This window comes from Rhipicephalus microplus, chromosome 4, assembly GCF_043290135.1.
Source record: "Rhipicephalus microplus isolate Deutch F79 chromosome 4, USDA_Rmic, whole genome shotgun sequence".
In the NCBI taxonomy this organism is placed as follows: Eukaryota; Metazoa; Arthropoda; class Arachnida; order Ixodida; family Ixodidae; genus Rhipicephalus; species Rhipicephalus microplus.
The window spans coordinates 231,784,700-231,800,487 of record NC_134703.1 but is presented as its reverse complement, the minus strand read 5'-3'; the positions used below and the strand labels follow the sequence as shown (position 1 = coordinate 231,800,487).

At 52.6% G+C, this 15,788-nt stretch overlaps 2 non-coding genes across 2 annotated transcripts; both read left to right on the top strand.

Annotated features, from left to right (window-relative positions):
• Window positions 1–5,777: 5,777 nt before the first annotated feature.
• Window positions 5,778–5,851, top strand: TRNAN-GUU (transfer RNA asparagine (anticodon GUU)). Its single transcript has one exon. It is a non-coding gene; the product is annotated as a tRNA-Asn (tRNA).
• A 4,198-nt stretch (window positions 5,852–10,049) lies between these two features.
• Window positions 10,050–10,123, top strand: TRNAN-GUU (transfer RNA asparagine (anticodon GUU)). Its single transcript has one exon. It is a non-coding gene; the product is annotated as a tRNA-Asn (tRNA).
• Window positions 10,124–15,788: the final 5,665 nt, after the last annotated feature.

Below are 15,788 nucleotides of genomic sequence, written 5' to 3'. Positions count from 1 at the left end.
CTTTGAAGATATGTTCTGATGGTGGTGAGAGTGTAGCAAGACTGTCCCCGTGGCGCAATGGGCAAGCACGATCGGCTGTCAACCGAAATGTTGGAGTTTCGAGCCCACCCGGTGGTGGTGCGGCGTTTTTTTTTCTCTGCGTTGATTGTTTGAAGATGTGTTCCGATGGTGGTGAGAGTGGAGCAAGACTGTCTCCGTGGCGCAATGGGCTAGCGCGATCGGCTGTTAACCGAAAGGTTGGAATTGCGAGCCCTCCCGGGAGTGGTGTGTTGCTTTTTTCTTTGCGGTAATAGCTTTGAAGATATGTTCTGATGGTGGTGAGAGTGCAGCAGGACTGTCTTCGTGGCGCAATTGGCTAGCGCGATCGTCTGTTAACCGAAAGGTTGGAGGTTCGAGCCCACCCGGGAATGGTGTGTTGCTTTTTTCTTTGCACTAATAGCTTTGAAGATATGTCCTAATTGTGGTGAAAGTGGAGCAGGACTGTCTCCGTGGCGCGATTGGCTAGCGCGATCGGCTTTTAACCGAAAGGTTGGAGGTTCGAGCCCACCCGGTGGTGGTGCGGTGCTTTTTTTCTTTGCGCTAACAGCTTTGAAGATATGTTCTGATGGTGTTGAGAGTGGAGCAAGGCTATCTCCGTGGCGCAATGGGCTAGCGCGATCGGCTGTTAACCGAAAGGTTGGAGTGTCGAGCCCTCCCAGGAGTGGTGTGTTGGTTTTTTCTTTGTGGTAATAGCTTTGAATTATGTTCTGATGGTGGTGAGAGTGGAGCAGGACTGTCTCCATGGCGCAATTGGCTAGCGCGATCGGCTGTTAACCGAAAGGTTGGAGTTTCGAGCCCACCCGGGGGTGGTGCGGCGCTTTTTTTTCGTTGTGCTGATAGCTTTGAAGATATGTTCTGATGGTGGTGAGAGTGGAGCAAGACTGTCTCCGTGGCGCAATTGGCTTGCGCGATCTGCTGTTAACCAAAAGGTTGGAGTTTCGAGCCCACCCTGTGGTGGTGCGGCGCTTTTTTTTCTTTGTGCTGATAGCTTTGAAGATATGTTCTGATGGTGGTGAGAGTGGAGCAGGACTGTCTCCTTGGCGCAATTGGCTTGCGCGATTGGCTGTTAAACGAAAGGTTGGAGGTTCGAGCCCACCCGGTGGTGGTGCGGTGCTTTTTTTTCTTTGGGCTGATAGCTTTGAAGATATGTTCTGATGGCGGTGAGAGTGGAGCAGGACTGTCTCCCTGGCGCAATTGGCTAGCGCAATCGGCTTTTAACCGAAAGGTTGGAGGTTCGAGCCCACCCGGTGGTGGTGCGGTGCTTTTTTTCTTTGCGCTAACAGCTTTGAAGATATGTTCTGATGGTGTTGAGAGTGGAGCAAGGCTATCTCCGTGGCGCAATGGGCTAGCGCGATCGGCTGTTAACCGAAAGGTTGGAGTGTCGAGCCCTCCCAGGAGTGGTGTGTTGCTTTTTTCTTTGTAGTAATAGCTTTGAATTATTTTCTGATGGTGGTGAGAGTGGAGCAGGACTGTCTCCATGGCACAATTGGCTAGCGCGATCGGCTGTTAACCAAAAGGTTGGAGTTTCGAGCCCACCCGGGGGTGGTGCGGCGCTTTTTTTCTTTGTGCTGATAGCTTTGAAGATATGTTCTGATGGTGGTGAGAGTGGAGCAGCACTGTCTCCGTGGCGCAATTGGCTTGCGCGATGGCTGTTAACCAAAAGGTTGGAGTTTCGAGCCCACCTTGTGGTGGTGCGGCGCTTTTTTTTGTGCTGATAGCTTTGAAGATATGTTCTGATGGTGGTGAGAGTGGAGCAGGACTGTCTCCTTGGCGCAATTGGCTTGCGCGATTGGCTGTTAAACGAAAGGTTGGAGGTTCGAGCCCACCCGGTGGAGGTGCGGTGCTTTTTTTTCTTTGGACTGATAGCTTTGAAGATATGTTCTGATGGCGGTGAGAGTGGAGCAGGACTGTCTCCCTGGCGCAATTGGCTAGCGCAATCGGCTGTTAACCGAAAGGTTGGAGGTTCGAGCCCACCCGGTGGTGGTGCGGCGCTTTTTTTTCTTTGCGCTGATAGCTTTGAAGATATGTTCTGATGGTGGTGAGAGTGGAGCAAGACTGTCCCCGTGGCGCAATGGGTTAGCCCGATCGGCTGTTAACCGAAAGGTTGGAGTTTCGAGCCATCCCGGGAGTGGTGTGTTGCTTTTTTCTTTGCACTGATAGCTTTGAAGATATGTTCCGATGGTGGTGAGAGTGGAGCAGGACTGTCTCCGTGGCGCAATTGGCTAGCGCGATCGGCTGTTAACCGAAAGGTTGGAGGTTCGAGCCCACCCGGTGGTGGTGCGGTGCTTTTTCTTTCTTTGGGGCGATAGCTCTGAAGAAATGGTCTGACGGTGGTGAGAGTGGAGCACGACTGTCCCCGTGGCGGAATGGGCTAGCGCGATCGGCTGTTAACCGAAAGATTGGAGTTTCGAGCCCTCCCGGGAGTGGTGTGTTCCTTTTTTCTTTGCACTGATAGCTTTGAAGATATATTCTGATGGTGGTGAGAGTGGAGCAGGACTGTCTCCGTGGCGCAATTGGCTTGCGCGATCGGCTGTTAACCGAAAGAATGGAGGTTCGAGCCCACCCGGTGGTGGTGCGGCGCTTTTATTTCTTTGCGCTGATAGCTTTGAAGATATGTTCTGATGGTGGTGAGAGTGTAGCAAGACTGTCCCCGTGGCGCAATGGGCAAGCACGATCGGCTGTCAACCGAAATGTTGGAGTTTCGAGCCCACCCGGTGGTGGTGCGGCGTTTTTTTTTCTCTGCGTTGATTGTTTGAAGATGTGTTCCGATGGTGGTGAGAGTGGAGCAAGACTGTCTCCGTGGCGCAATGGGATAGCGCGATCGGCTGTTAACCGAAAGGTTGGAATTGCGAGCCCTCCCGGGAGTGGTGTGTTGCTTTTTTCTTTGCGGTAATAGCTTTGAAGATATGTTCTGATGGTGGTGAGAGGGCAGCAGGACTGTCTTCGTGGCGCAATTGGCTAGCGCGATCGTCTGTTAACCGAAAGGTTGGAGGTTCGAGCCCACCCGGTGGTGGTGCGGTGCTTTTTTTTCTTTGGGCTGATAGCTTTGAAGATATGTTCTGATGGTGGTGAGAGTGGAGCAGGACTGTCTCCCTGGCGCAATTGGCTAGCGCGATCGGCTGTTAACCGAAAGGTTGGAGGTTCGAGCCCACCCGGTGGTGGTGCGGCGCTTGATTTTTCTTTGTGCTGATAGCTTTGAAGATATGTTCTGATGGTGGTGAGAGTGGAGCAAGACTGTCCTCGTGGCGCAATGGGCTAGCGCGATCGGCTGTAAACCGAAGGGTTGGAGTTTCGAGCCCTCCCGGGAATGGTGTGTTGCTTTTTTCTTTGCACTAATAGCTTTGAAGATATGTCCTAATGGTGGTGAAAGTGGAGCAGGACTGTCTCCGTGGCGCGATTGGCTAGCGCGATCGGCTTTTAACCGAAAGGTTGGAGGTTCGAGCCCACCCGGTGGTGGTGCGGTGCTTTTTTTCTTTGCGCTAACAGCTTTGAAGATATGTTCTGATGGTGTTGAGAGTGGAGCAAGGCTATCTCCGTGGCGCAATGGGCTAGCGCGATCGGCTGTTAACCGAAAGGTTGGAGTGTCGAGCCCTCCCAGGAGTGGTGTGTTGCTTTTTTCTTTGTGGTAATAGCTTTGAATTATGTTCTGATGGTGGTGAGAGTGGAGCAGGACTGTCTCCATGGCGCAATTGGCTAGCGCGATCGGCTGTTAACCGAAAGGTTGGAGTTTCGAGCCCACCCGGGGGTGGTGCGGCGCTTTTTTTTCTTTGTGCTGATAGCTTTGAAGATATGTTCTGATGGTGGTGAGAGTGGAGCAAGACTGTCTCCGTGGCGAAATTGGCTTGCGCGATCTGCTGTTAACCAAAAGGTTGGAGTTTCGAGCCCACCCTGTGGTGGTGCGGCGCTTTTTTTTTTTGTGCTGATAGCTTTGAAGATATGTTCTGATGGTGGTGAGAGTGGAGCAGGACTGTCTCCTTGGCGCAATTGGCTTGCGCGATTGGCTGTTAAACGAAAGGTTGGAGGTTCGAGCCCACCCGGTGGTGGTGCGGTGCTTTTTTTTCTTTGGGCTGATAGCTTTGAAGATATGTTCTGATGGCGGTGAGAGTGGAGCAGGACTGTCTCCCTGGCGCAATTGGCTAGCGCAATCGGCTGTTAACCGAAAGGTTGGAGGTTCGAGCCCACCCGGTGGTGGTGCGGCGCTTTTTTTTCTTTGCGCTGATAGCTTTGAAGATATGTTCTGATGGTGGTGAGAGTGGAGCAAGACTATCCCCGTGGCGCAATGGGTTAGCCCGATCGGCTGTTAACCGAAAGGTTGGAGTTTCGAGCCATCCCGGGAGTGGTGTGTTGCTTTTTTCTTTGCACTGATAGCTTTGAAGATATGTTCTGATGGTGGTGAGAGTGGAGCAGGACTGTCTCCGTGGCGCAATTGGCTAGCGCGATCGGCTGTTAACCGAAAGGTTGGAGGTTCGAGCCCACCCGGTGGTGGTGCGGTGCTTTTTCTTTCTTTGGGGCGATAGCTCTGAAGAAATGGTCTGACGGTGGTGAGAGTGGAGCACGACTGTCCCCGTGGCGGAATGGGCTAGCGCGATCGGCTGTTAACCGAAAGGTTGGAGTTTCCAGCCCTCCCGGGAGTGGTGTGTTGCTTTTTTCTTTGCACTGATAGCTTTGAAGATATGTTCTGATGGTGGTGAGAGTGGAGCAGGACTGTCTCCGTGGCGCAATTGGCTTGCGCGATCGGCTGTTAACCGAAAGGTTGGAGGTTCGAGCCCTCCCAGGATTGGTGTGTTGCTTTTTTCTTTGTGGTAATAGCTTTGAAGATATGTTCTGATGGTTGTGAGAGTGGAGCACGACTGTCTTCATGGCGCAATTGGCTAGCGCGATCGGCTGTTAACCGAAAGGTTGGAGTTTCGAGCCCACCCGATGGTGGTGCGGCGCTTTTTTTTCTTTGTGGTGATAGCTTTGATGATATGTTCTGATGGTGGTGAGAGTGGAGCAGGACTGTCTCCGTGGCGCATTTGGCTAGCGCGATTGGCTGTTAACCGAAAGGTTGGAGTTTCGAACCCTCCCGGGAGTGGTGTGTTGCTTTTTTCTTTGCACTGATAGCTTTGAAGATATGTTCTGATTGTGGTGAGAGTGGAGCAGGACTGTCTTCGTGGCGCAATTGGCTTGCGCGGACGGCTGTTAACCGAAAGGTTGGAGGTTCGAGCACCACCCGGTGGTGGTGCGGCACTTTTTTTTTCTTTGCACTGATAGCTTTGAAGATATGTTCTGATAGTGGTGAGAGTGGAGCAGGACTGTCTCCGTGGCGCAATTGGCTTGCGTGATCGGCTGTTAACCGAAAGGTTGGAGGTTCGTGCCCACTCGGGGGTGGTGCGGCGCTTTTTTTTCTTTGGGGTGATAGCTCTGAAGAAATGGTCTGACGGTGGTTGAGAGGAGCACGACTGTCTCTGTGGCGCAATTGGCTAGCGCGATCGGCTGTTAACCGAAAAGTTAGAGGTTCGAGCCCACCCGGTGGTGGTGCGGCGCTTTTTTTCTGGGGGCTGATAGCTTTGAAGATATGTTCTGATGGTGGTGAGAGTAGAGCAGGACTGTCTCCGTGACGCAATTGGCTAGCGCGATCGGCTGTTAACCGAAAGGTTGGAGTTTCGAGCCCACCCGGTGGTGGTGCGGCGCTTTTTTTTCTTTGGGCTGATAGCTCTGAAGAAATGTTCTGACGGTGATGAGAATGGAGCAGGACTGTCTCCGTGGCGCAATTGGCTAGCGCGATCGGCTGTTAACCGAAAGGTTGGAGGTTCGAGCCCTCCCGGTGGCGGTGCGGCGCTTTTTCTTTCTTTGGGGCGATAGCTCTGAAGAAATGGTCTGACGGTGGTGAGAGTGGAGCACGACTGTCTCTGTGGCGCAATTGGCTAGCGCGATCGGCTGTTAACCGAAAGGTTGGAGTTTCGAGCCCTCCCGGGAGTGGTGTGTTGCTTTTTTCTTTGCACTGATAGCTTTGAAGATATGTTCTGATGGTGGTGAGAGTGGAGCAGGACTGTCTCCGTGGCGCAATTGGCTTGCGCAATCGGCTGTTAACCGAAAGGTTGGAGGTTCGAGCCCTCCCAGGAGTGGTGTGTTGCTTTTTTCTTTGTGGTAATAGCTTTGAAGATATGTTCTGATGGTGGTGAGAGTGGAGCACGACTGTCTCCATGGCGCAATTGGCTAGCGCGATCGGCTGTTAACCGAAAGGTTGGAGTTTCGAGCCCACCCGATGGTGGTGCGGCGCTTTTTTTTCTTTGTGGTGATAGCTTTGATAATATGTTCTGATGGTGGTGAGAGTGGAGCAGGACTGTCTCCGTGGCGCAATTGGCTAGCGCGATTGGCTGTTAACCGAAAGGTTGGAGTTTCGAACCCTCCCGGGAGTGGTGTGTTGCTTTTTTCTTTGCACTGATAGCTTTGAAGATATGTTCTGATGGTGGTGAGAGTGGAGCATGACTGTCTTCGTGGCGCAATTGGCTTGCGCGATCGGCTGTTAACCGAAAGGTTGGAGGTTCGAGCACCACCCGGTGGTGGTGCGGCACTTTTTTTTCTTTGCACTGATAGCTTTGAAGATATGTTCTGATAGTGGTGAGAGTGGAGCAGGACTGTCTCCGTGGCGCAATTGGCTTGCGTGATCGGCTGTTAACCGAAAGGTTGGAGGTTCGTGCCCACTCGGGGGTGGTGCGGCGCTTTTTTTTCTTTGGGGTGATAGCTCTGAAGAAATGGTCTGACAATGGTTGAGAGAGGAGCACGACTGTCTCTGTGGCGCACTTGGCTAGCGCGATCGGCTGTTAACCGAAAAGTTAGAGGTTCGAGCCCACCCGGTGGTGGTGCGGCGCTTTTTTTCTGGGGGCTGATAGCTGTGAAGATATGTTCTGATGGTGGTGAGAGTAGAGCAGGACTGTCTCCGTGACGCAATTGGCTAGCGTGATCGGCTGTTAACAGAAAATTTGGAGGCTCGAGCCCACCCGGTGGTGGTGCGGCGCTTTTTTTTTGGGCTGATAGCTTTGAAGATATGTTCTGATGGTGGTGAGAGTAGAGCAGGACTGTCTCCGTGGCGCAATTGGCTAGCGCAATCGGCTGTTAACCGAAAGATTGGAGTTTCGAGCCCTCCCGGGAGTGGTGTGTTCCTTTTTTCTTTGCGCTGATAGCTTTGAAGATATATTCTGATGGTGGTGAGTGTGGAGCAGGACTGTCTCCGTGGCGCAATTGGCTTGCGCGATCGGCTGTTAACCGAAAGAATGGAGGTTCGAGCCCACCCGGTGGTGGTGCGGCGCTTTTATTTCTTTGCGCTGATAGCTTTGAAGATATGTTCTGATGGTGGTGAGAGTGTAGCAAGACTGTCCCCGTGGCGCAATGGGCAAGCACGATCGGCTGTCAACCGAAATGTTGGAGTTTCGAGCCCACCCGGTGGTGGTGCGGCGTTTTTTTTCTCTGCGTTGATTGTTTGAAGAAGTGTTCCGATGGTGGTGAGAGTGGAGCAAGACTGTCTCCGTGGCGCAATGGGCTAGCGCGATCGGCTGTTAACCGAAAGGTTGGAATTGCGAGCCCTCCCGGGAGTGGTGTGTTGCTTTTTTCTTTGCGGTAATAGCTTTGAAGATATGTTCTGATGGTGGTGAGAGTGCAGCAGGACTGTCTTCGTGGCGCAATTGGCTAGCGCGATCGTCTGTTAACCGAAAGGTTGGAGGTTCGAGCCCACCCGGTGGTGGTGCGGTGCTTTTTTTTCTTTGGGCTGATAGCTTTGAAGATATGTTCTGATGGTGGTGAGAGTGGAGCAGGACTGTCTCCCTGGCGCAATTGGCTAGCGCGATCGGCTGTTAACCGAAAGGTTGGAGGTTCGAGCCCACCCGGTGGTGGTGCGGCGCTTGATTTTTCTTTGTGCTGATAGCTTTGAAGATATGTTCTGATGGTGGTGAGAGTGGAGCAAGACTATCCTCGTGGCGCAATGGGCTAGCGCGATCGGCTGTAAACCGAAGGGTTGGAGTTTCGAGCCCTCCCGGGAATGGTGTGTTGCTTTTTTCTTTGCACTAATAGCTTTGAAGATATGTCCTAATGGTGGTGAAAGTGGAGCAGGACTGTCTCCGTGGCGCGATTGGCTAGCGCGATCGGCTTTTAACCGAAAGGTTGGAGGTTCGAGCCCACCCGGTGGTGGTGGGGTGCTTTTTTTCTTTGCGCTGATAGCTTTGAAGATATGTTCTGATGGTGTTGAGAGTGGAGCAAGGCTATCTCCGTGGCGCAATGGGCTAGCGCGATCGGCTGTTAACCGAAAGGTTGGAGTGTCGAGCCCTCCCAGGAGTGGTGTGTTGCTTTTTTCTTTGTGGTAATAGCTTTGAATTATGTTCTGATGGTGGTGAGAGTGGAGCAGGACTGTCTCCATGGCGCAATTGGCTAGCGCGATCGGCTGTTAACCGAAAGGTTGGAGTTTCGAGCCCACCCGGGGGTGGTGCGGCGCTTTTTTTTCTTTGTGCTGATAGCTTTGAAGATATGTTGTGATGGTGGTGAGAGTGGAGCAGGACTGTCTCCTTGGCGCAATTGGCTTGCGCGATTGGCTGTTAAACGAAAGGTTGGATGTTCGAGCCCACCCGGTGGTGGTGCGGTGCTTTTTTTTCTTTGGGCTGATAGCTTTGAAGATATGTTCTGATGGTGGTGAGAGTGGAGCCCGACTGTCTCCATGGCGCAATTGGCTAGCGCGATAGGCTGTTAACCGAAAGGTTGGAGTTTCGAGCCCACCCGATGGTAGTGTGGCGCTTTTTTTTCTTTGTGGTGATAGCTTTGATGATATGTTCTGATGGTGGTGAGAGTTGAGCAGGACTGTCTCCGTGGCGCAATTGGCTAGCGCGATTGGCTGTTAACCGAAAGGTTGGAGTTTCGAACCCTCCCGGGAGTGGTGTGTTGCTTTTTTCTTTGCACTGATAGCTTTGAAGATATGTTCTGATGGTGGTGAGAGTGGAGCATGACTGTCTTCGTGGCGCAATTGGCTTGCGCGATCGGCTATTAACCGAAAGGTTGCAGGTTCGAGCACAACCCGGTGGTGGTGCGGCGCTTTTTTTTCTTTGCACTGATAGCTTTGAAGATATGTTCTGATAGTGGTGAGAGTGGAGCAGCACTGTCTCCGTGGCGCAATTGGCTTGCGTGATCAGCTGTTAACCGAAAGGTTGGAGGTTCGAGCCCACCCGGTGGTGGTGCGGCGCTTTTTTTTCTTTGGGCTGATAGCTTTGAAGATATGTTCTGATGGTGGTGAGAATGGAGCAGGACTGTCTCCGTGGCGCAATTGGCTAGCGCGATCGGCTGTTAACCGAAAGGTTGGAGGTTCGAGCCCACCCGGTGGCGGTGCGGCGCTTTTTCTTTCTTTGGGGCGATAGCTCTGAAGAAATGTTCTGACGGTGGTGAGAATGGAGCAGGACTGTCTCCGTGGCGCAATTGGCTAGCGCGATTGGCTGTTAACCGAAAGGTTGGAGGTTCGAGCCCTCCCGGTGGCGGTGCGGCGCTTTTTCTTTCTTTGGGGCGATAGCTCTGAAGAAATGGTCTGACGGTGGTGAGAGTGGAGCACGACTGTCTCTGTGGCGCAATTGGCTAGCGCGATCGGCTGTTAACCGAAAGGTTGGAGTTTCGAGCCCTCCCGGGAGTGGTGTGTTGCTTTTTTCTTTGCACTGATAGCTTTGAAGATATGTTCTGATGGTGGTGAGAGTGGAGCAGGACTGTCTCCGTGGCGCAATTGGCTAGCGCGATTGGCTGTTAACCGAAAGGTTGGAGTTTCGAACCCTCCCGGGAGTGGCGTGTTGCTTTTTTCTTTGCACTGATAGCTTTGAAGATATGTTCTGAAGGTGGTGAGAGTGGAGCATGACTGTCTTCGTGGCGCAATTGGCTTGCGCGATCGGCTGTTAACCGAAAGGTTGGAGGTTCGAGCACCACCCGGTGGTGGTGCGGCGCTTTTTTTTCTTTGCACTGATAGCTTTGAAGATATGTTCTGATAGTGGTGAGAGTGGAGCAGGACTGTCTCCGTGGCGCAATTGGCTAGCGCGATCGGCTGTTAACCGAAAGGTTGGAGGTTCGAGCCCTCCCGGTGGCGGTGCGGCGCTTTTTCTTTCTTTGGGGCGATAGCTCTGAAGAAATGGTCTGACGGTGGTGAGAGTGGAGCACGACTGTCTCTGTGGCGCAATTGGCTAGCGCGATCGGCTGTTAACCGAAAGGATGGAGGTTCGAGCCCACCCGGTGGTGGTGCGGCGCTTTTTTTCTTAGGGCTCATAGCTCTGAAGAAATGTTCTGACGGTGGTGAGAGTGGAGCAGGACTGTCCCCGTGGCGCCATTGGCTAGCGCGATCGGCTGTTAACCAAAAAGTTGAAGGTTCGAGCCCTCCCGGGAATGGTGTGTTGCTTTTTTCTTTGCACTAATAGCTTTGAAGATATGTTCTGATGGTGGTGAAAGTGGAGCAGGACTGTCTCCGTGGCGCGATTGGCTAGCGCGATCGGCTTTTAACCGAAAGGTTGGAGGTTCGAGCCCCCCCGGTGGTGGTGCGGCGCTTTTTTTCTTTGCACTAATAGCTTTGAAGATGTGTTCTGATGGTGTTGAGAGTTGAGCAAGGCAATCTCCGTGGCGCAATGGGCTAGCGCGATCGGCTGTTAACCGAAAGGTTGGAGTGTCGAGCCCTCCCAGGAGTGGTGTGTTGCTTTTTTCTTTGTGGTAATAGCATTGAATTATGTTCTGATGGTGGTGAGAGTGGAGCAGGACTGTCTCCGTGGCCAATTGGCTTGCGCGATCGGCTGTTAACCAAAAGGTTGGAGGTTCGAGCCCTCCTAGGAGTGGTGTGTTGCTTTTTTCTTTGTGGTAATCGCTTTGAAGATATCTTCTGAGGGTAGTGAGAGTGGAGCAGGACTGTCTCCATGGCGCAATTGGCTAGCGCGATCGGCTGTTAACCGAAAGGTTGGAGTTTCGAGCCCACCCGGTGGTGGTGCGGCGCTTTTTTTTCTTTGTGCTGATAGCTTTGAAGATATGTTCTGATGGTGGTGAGAGTGGAGCAGGACTGTCTCCGTGGCGCAATTGGCTAGCGCGATTGGCTGTTAAACGAATGGTTGGAGGTTCGAGCCCACCCGGTGGTGGTGCGGTGCTTTTTTTTTCTTTGGGCTGATAGCTTTGAAGATATGTTCTGATGGCGGTGAGAGTGGAGCAGGACTGTCTCCCTGGCGCAATTGGCTAGCGCGATCGGCTGTTAACCGAAAGGTTGGAGGTTCGAGCCCACCCGGTGGTGGTGTGTTGCTTTTTTCTTTGTGGTAATAGCTTTGAAGATATGTTCTGATGGTGGTGAGAGTGGAGCAGGACTGTCTCCATGGCGCAATTGGCTAGCGCGATCGGCTGTTAACCGAAAGGTTTGAGTTTCGAGCCCACCCGGTGGTGGTGCGGCGCTTTTTTTCTTTGCGCTGATAGCTTTGAAGATATGTTCTGATGGTGGTGAGAGTGGAGCAAGACTGTCTCCATGGCGCAATTGGCTAGCGCGATCGGCTGTTAACCGAAAGGTTGGAGGTTCGAGCCCACCCGGTGGTGGTGCGGCGCTTTTTCTTTCTTTGGGGCGATAGCTCTGAAGAAATGGTCTGACGGTGGTGAGAGTGGAGCACGACTGTCCCCGTGGCGGAATGGGCTAGCGCGATCGGCTGTTAACCGAAAGGTTGGAGTTTCGAGCGCTCCCGGGAGTGGTGTGTTGCTTTTTTCTTTGCACTGATAGCTTTGAATATATGTTCTGATGGTGGTGAGAGTGGAGCAGGACTGTCTCCGTGGCGCAATTGGCTTGCGCGATCGGCTTTTAACCGAAAGGTTGGAGGTTCGAGCCCTCCCAGGAGCGGTGTGTTGCTTTTTTCTTTGTGGTAATAGCTTCGAAGATATGTTCTGATTGTGGTGAGAGTGGAGCACGACTGTCTCCATGGCGCAATTGGCTAGCGCGATCGGCTGTTAACCGAAAGGTTGGAGTTTCGAGCCCACCCGATGGTGGTGCGGCGCTTTTTTTTCTTTGTGGTGATAGCTTTGATGATATGTTCTGATGGTGGTGAGAGTGGAGCAAGACTGTCTCCGTGGCGCAATTGGCTAGCGCGATTGGCTGTTAACCGAAAGGTTGGAGTTTCGAACCCTCCCGGGAGTGGTGTGTTGCTTTTTTTCTTTGCACTGATAGCTTTGAAGATATGTTCTGATGGTGGTGAGAGTGGAGCAGGACTGTCTTCGTGGCGCAATTGGCTTGCGCGATCGGCTGTTAACCGAAAGGTTGGAGGTTCGAGCACCCCCCGGGGGTGGTGCGGCGCTTTTTTTTCTTTGCACTGATAGCTTTGAAGATATGTTCTGATGGTGGTGAGAGTAGAGCAGGACTGTCTCCGTGGCGCAATTGGCTAGCGCGATCGGCTGTTAACCGAAAGATTGGAGTTTTGAGCCCTCCCGGGAGTGGTGTGTTCCTTTTTTCTTTGCGCTGATAGCTTTGAAGATATATTCTGATGGTGGTGAGTGTGGAGCAGGACTGTCTCCGTGGCGCAATTGGCTTGCGCGATCGGCTGTTAACCGAAAGAATGAAGGTTCGAGCCCACCCGGTGGTGGTGCGGCGCTTTTATTTCTTTGCGCTGATAGCTTTGAAGATATGTTCTGATGGTGGTGAGAGTGTAGCAAGACTGTCCCCGTGGCGCAATGGGCAAGCACGATCGGCTGTCAACCGAAATGTTGGAGTTTCGAGCCCACCCGGTGGTGGTGCGGCGTTTTTTTTTCTCTGCGTTGATTGTTTGAAGAAGTGTTCCGATGGTGGTGAGAGTGGAGCAAGACTGTCTCCGTGGCGCAATGGGCTAGCGCGATCGGCTGTTAAACGAAAGGTTGGAATTGCGAGCCCTCCCGGGAGTGGTGTGTTGCTTTTTTCTTTGCGGTAATAGCTTTGAAGATATGTTCTGATGGTGGTGAGAGTGCAGCAGGACTGTCTTCGTGGCGCAATTGGCTAGCGCGATCGTCTGTTAACCGAAAGGTTGGAGGTTCGAGCCCACCCGGTGGTGGTGCGGTGCTTTTTTTTCTTTGGGCTGATAGCTTTGAAGATATGTTCTGATGGTGGTGAGAGTGGAGCAGGACTGTCTCCCTGGCGCAATTGGCTAGCGCGATCGGCTGTTAACCGAAAGGTTGGAGGTTCGAGCCCACCCGGTGGTGGTGCGGCGCTTGATTTTTCTTTGTGCTGATAGCTTTGAAGATATGTTCTGATGGTGGTGAGAGTGGAGCAAGACTGTCCTCGTGGCGCAATGGGCTAGCGCGATCGGCTGTAAACCGAAGGGTTGGAGTTTCGAGCCCTCCCGGGAATGGCGTGTTGCTTTTTTCTTTGCACTAATAGCTTTGAAGATATGTCCTAATGGTGGTGAAAGTGGAGCAGGACTGTCTCCGTGGCGCGATTGGCTAGCGCGATCGGCTTTTAACCGAAAGGTTGGAGGTTCGAGCCCACCCGGTGGTGGTGCGGTGCTTTTTTTCTTTGCGCTAACAGCTTTGAAGATATGTTCTGATGGTGTTGAGAGTGGAGCAAGGCTATCTCCGTGGCGCAATGGGCTAGCGCGATCGGCTGTTAACCGAAAGGTTGGAGTGTCGAGCCCTCCCAGGAGTGGTGTGTTGCTTTTTTCTTTGTGGTAATAGCTTTGAATTATGTTCTGATGGTGGTGAGAGTGGAGCAGGACTGTCTCCATGGCGCAATTGGCTAGCGCGATCGGCTGTTAACCGAAAGGTTGGAGTTTCGAGCCCACCCGGGGGTGGTGCGGCGCTTTTTTTTCTTTGTGCTGATAGCTTTGAAGATATGTTCTGATGGTGGTGAGAGTGGAGCAGGACTGTCTCCGTGGCGCAATTGGCTTGCGCGATCTGCTGTTAACCAAAAGGTTGGAGTTTCGAGCCCACCCTGTGGTGGTGCGGCGCCTTTTTTTCTTTGTGCTGATAGCTTTGAAGATATGTTCTGATGGTGGTGAGAATGGAGCAGGACTGTCTCCTTGGCGCAATTGGCTAGCGCGATTGGCTGTTAAACGAAAGGTTGGAGGTTCGAGCCCACCCGGTGGTGGTGCGGTGCTTTTTTTTCTTTGGGCTGATAGCTTTGAAGATATGTTCTGATGGCGGTGAGAGTGGAGCAGGACTGTCTCCCTGGCGCAATTGGCTAGCGCGATCGGTTGTCAACCGAAAGGTTGGAGGTACGAGCCCACCCGGTGGTGGTGCGGCGCTTTTTTTTCTTTGCGCTGATAGCTTTGAAGATATGTTCTGATGGTGGTGAGAGTGGAGCAAGACTGTCCCCGTGGCGCAATGGGTTAGCGCGATCGGCTGTTAACCGAAAGGTTGGAGTTTCGAGCCATCCCGGGAGTGGTGTGTTGCTTTTTCTTTGCACTGATAGCTTTGAAGATATGTTCTGATGGTGTTGAGAGTGGAGCAGGACTGTCTCCGTGGCGCAAATGGCTAGCGCGATCGGCTGTTAACCGAAAGGTTGGAGGTTCGAGCCCACCCGGTGGTGGTGCGGCGCTTTTTCTTTCTTTGGGGCGATAGCTCTGAAGAAATGGTCTGACGGTGGTGAGAGTGGAGCACGACTGTCCCCGTGGCGGAAAGGGCTAGCGCGATCGGCTGTTAACCGAAAGGTTGGAGTTTCGAGCCCTCCCGGGAGTGGTGTGTTGCTTTTCTCTTTGCACTGATAGCTTTGAAGATATGTTCTGATGGTGGTGAGAGTGGAGGAGGACTGTCTCCATGGCGCAATTGGCTTGCGCAATCGGCTGTTAACCGAAAGGTTGGAGGTTCGAGCCCTCCCAGGAGTGGTGTGTTGCTTTTTTCTTTGTGGTAATAGCTTTGAAGATATGTTCTGATGGTGGTGAGAGTGGAGCACGACTGTCTCCATGACGCAATTGGCTAGCGCGATAGGCTGTTAACCGAAAGGTTGGAGTTTCGAGCCCACCCGATGGTAGTGTGGCGCTTTTTTTTCTTTGTGGTGATAGCTTTGATGATATGATCTGATGGTGGTGAGAGTTGAGCAGGACTGTCTCCGTGGCGCAATTGGCTAGCGCGATTGGCTGTTAACCGAAAGGTTGGAGTTTCGAACCCTCCCGGGAGTGGTGTGTTGCTTTTTTCTTTGCACTGATAGCTTTGAAGATATGTTCTGATGGTGGTGAGAGTGGAGCATGACTGTCTTCGTGGCGCAATTGGCTTGCGCGATTGGCTATTAACCGAAAGGTTGCAGGTTCGAGCACAACCCGGTGGTGGTGCGGCGCTTTTTTTTCTTTGCACTGATAGCTTTGAAGATATGTTCTGATAGTGGTGAGAGTGGAGCAGCACTGTCTCCGTGGCGCAATTGGCTTGCGTGATCAGCTGTTAACCGAAAGGTTGGAGGTTCGAGCCCACCCGGTGGTGGTGCGGCGCTTTTTTTTCTTTGGGCTGATAGCTTTGAAGATATGTTCTGATGGTGGTGAGAAGGGAGCAAGACTGTCTCCTTGGCGCAATGGGCTAGCGCGATCGGCTGTTAACCGAAAGGTTGGAGTTTCGAGCCCTCCCGGTGGTGGTGCGGCGCTTTTTTTCTTTGGGCTGATAGCTCTGAAGAAATCTTCTGACGGTGGTGAGAGTGGAGCAGGACTGTCTCCATGGCGCAATTGGTTAGCGCGATCGGCTGTTAACCGAAAGGTTGGAGTTTCGAGCCCACCCGGTGGTGGTGCGGCGCTTTTTTTCTTTGGGCTGATAGCTCTGAAGAAATGTTCTGACGGTGGTGAGAATGGAGCAGGACT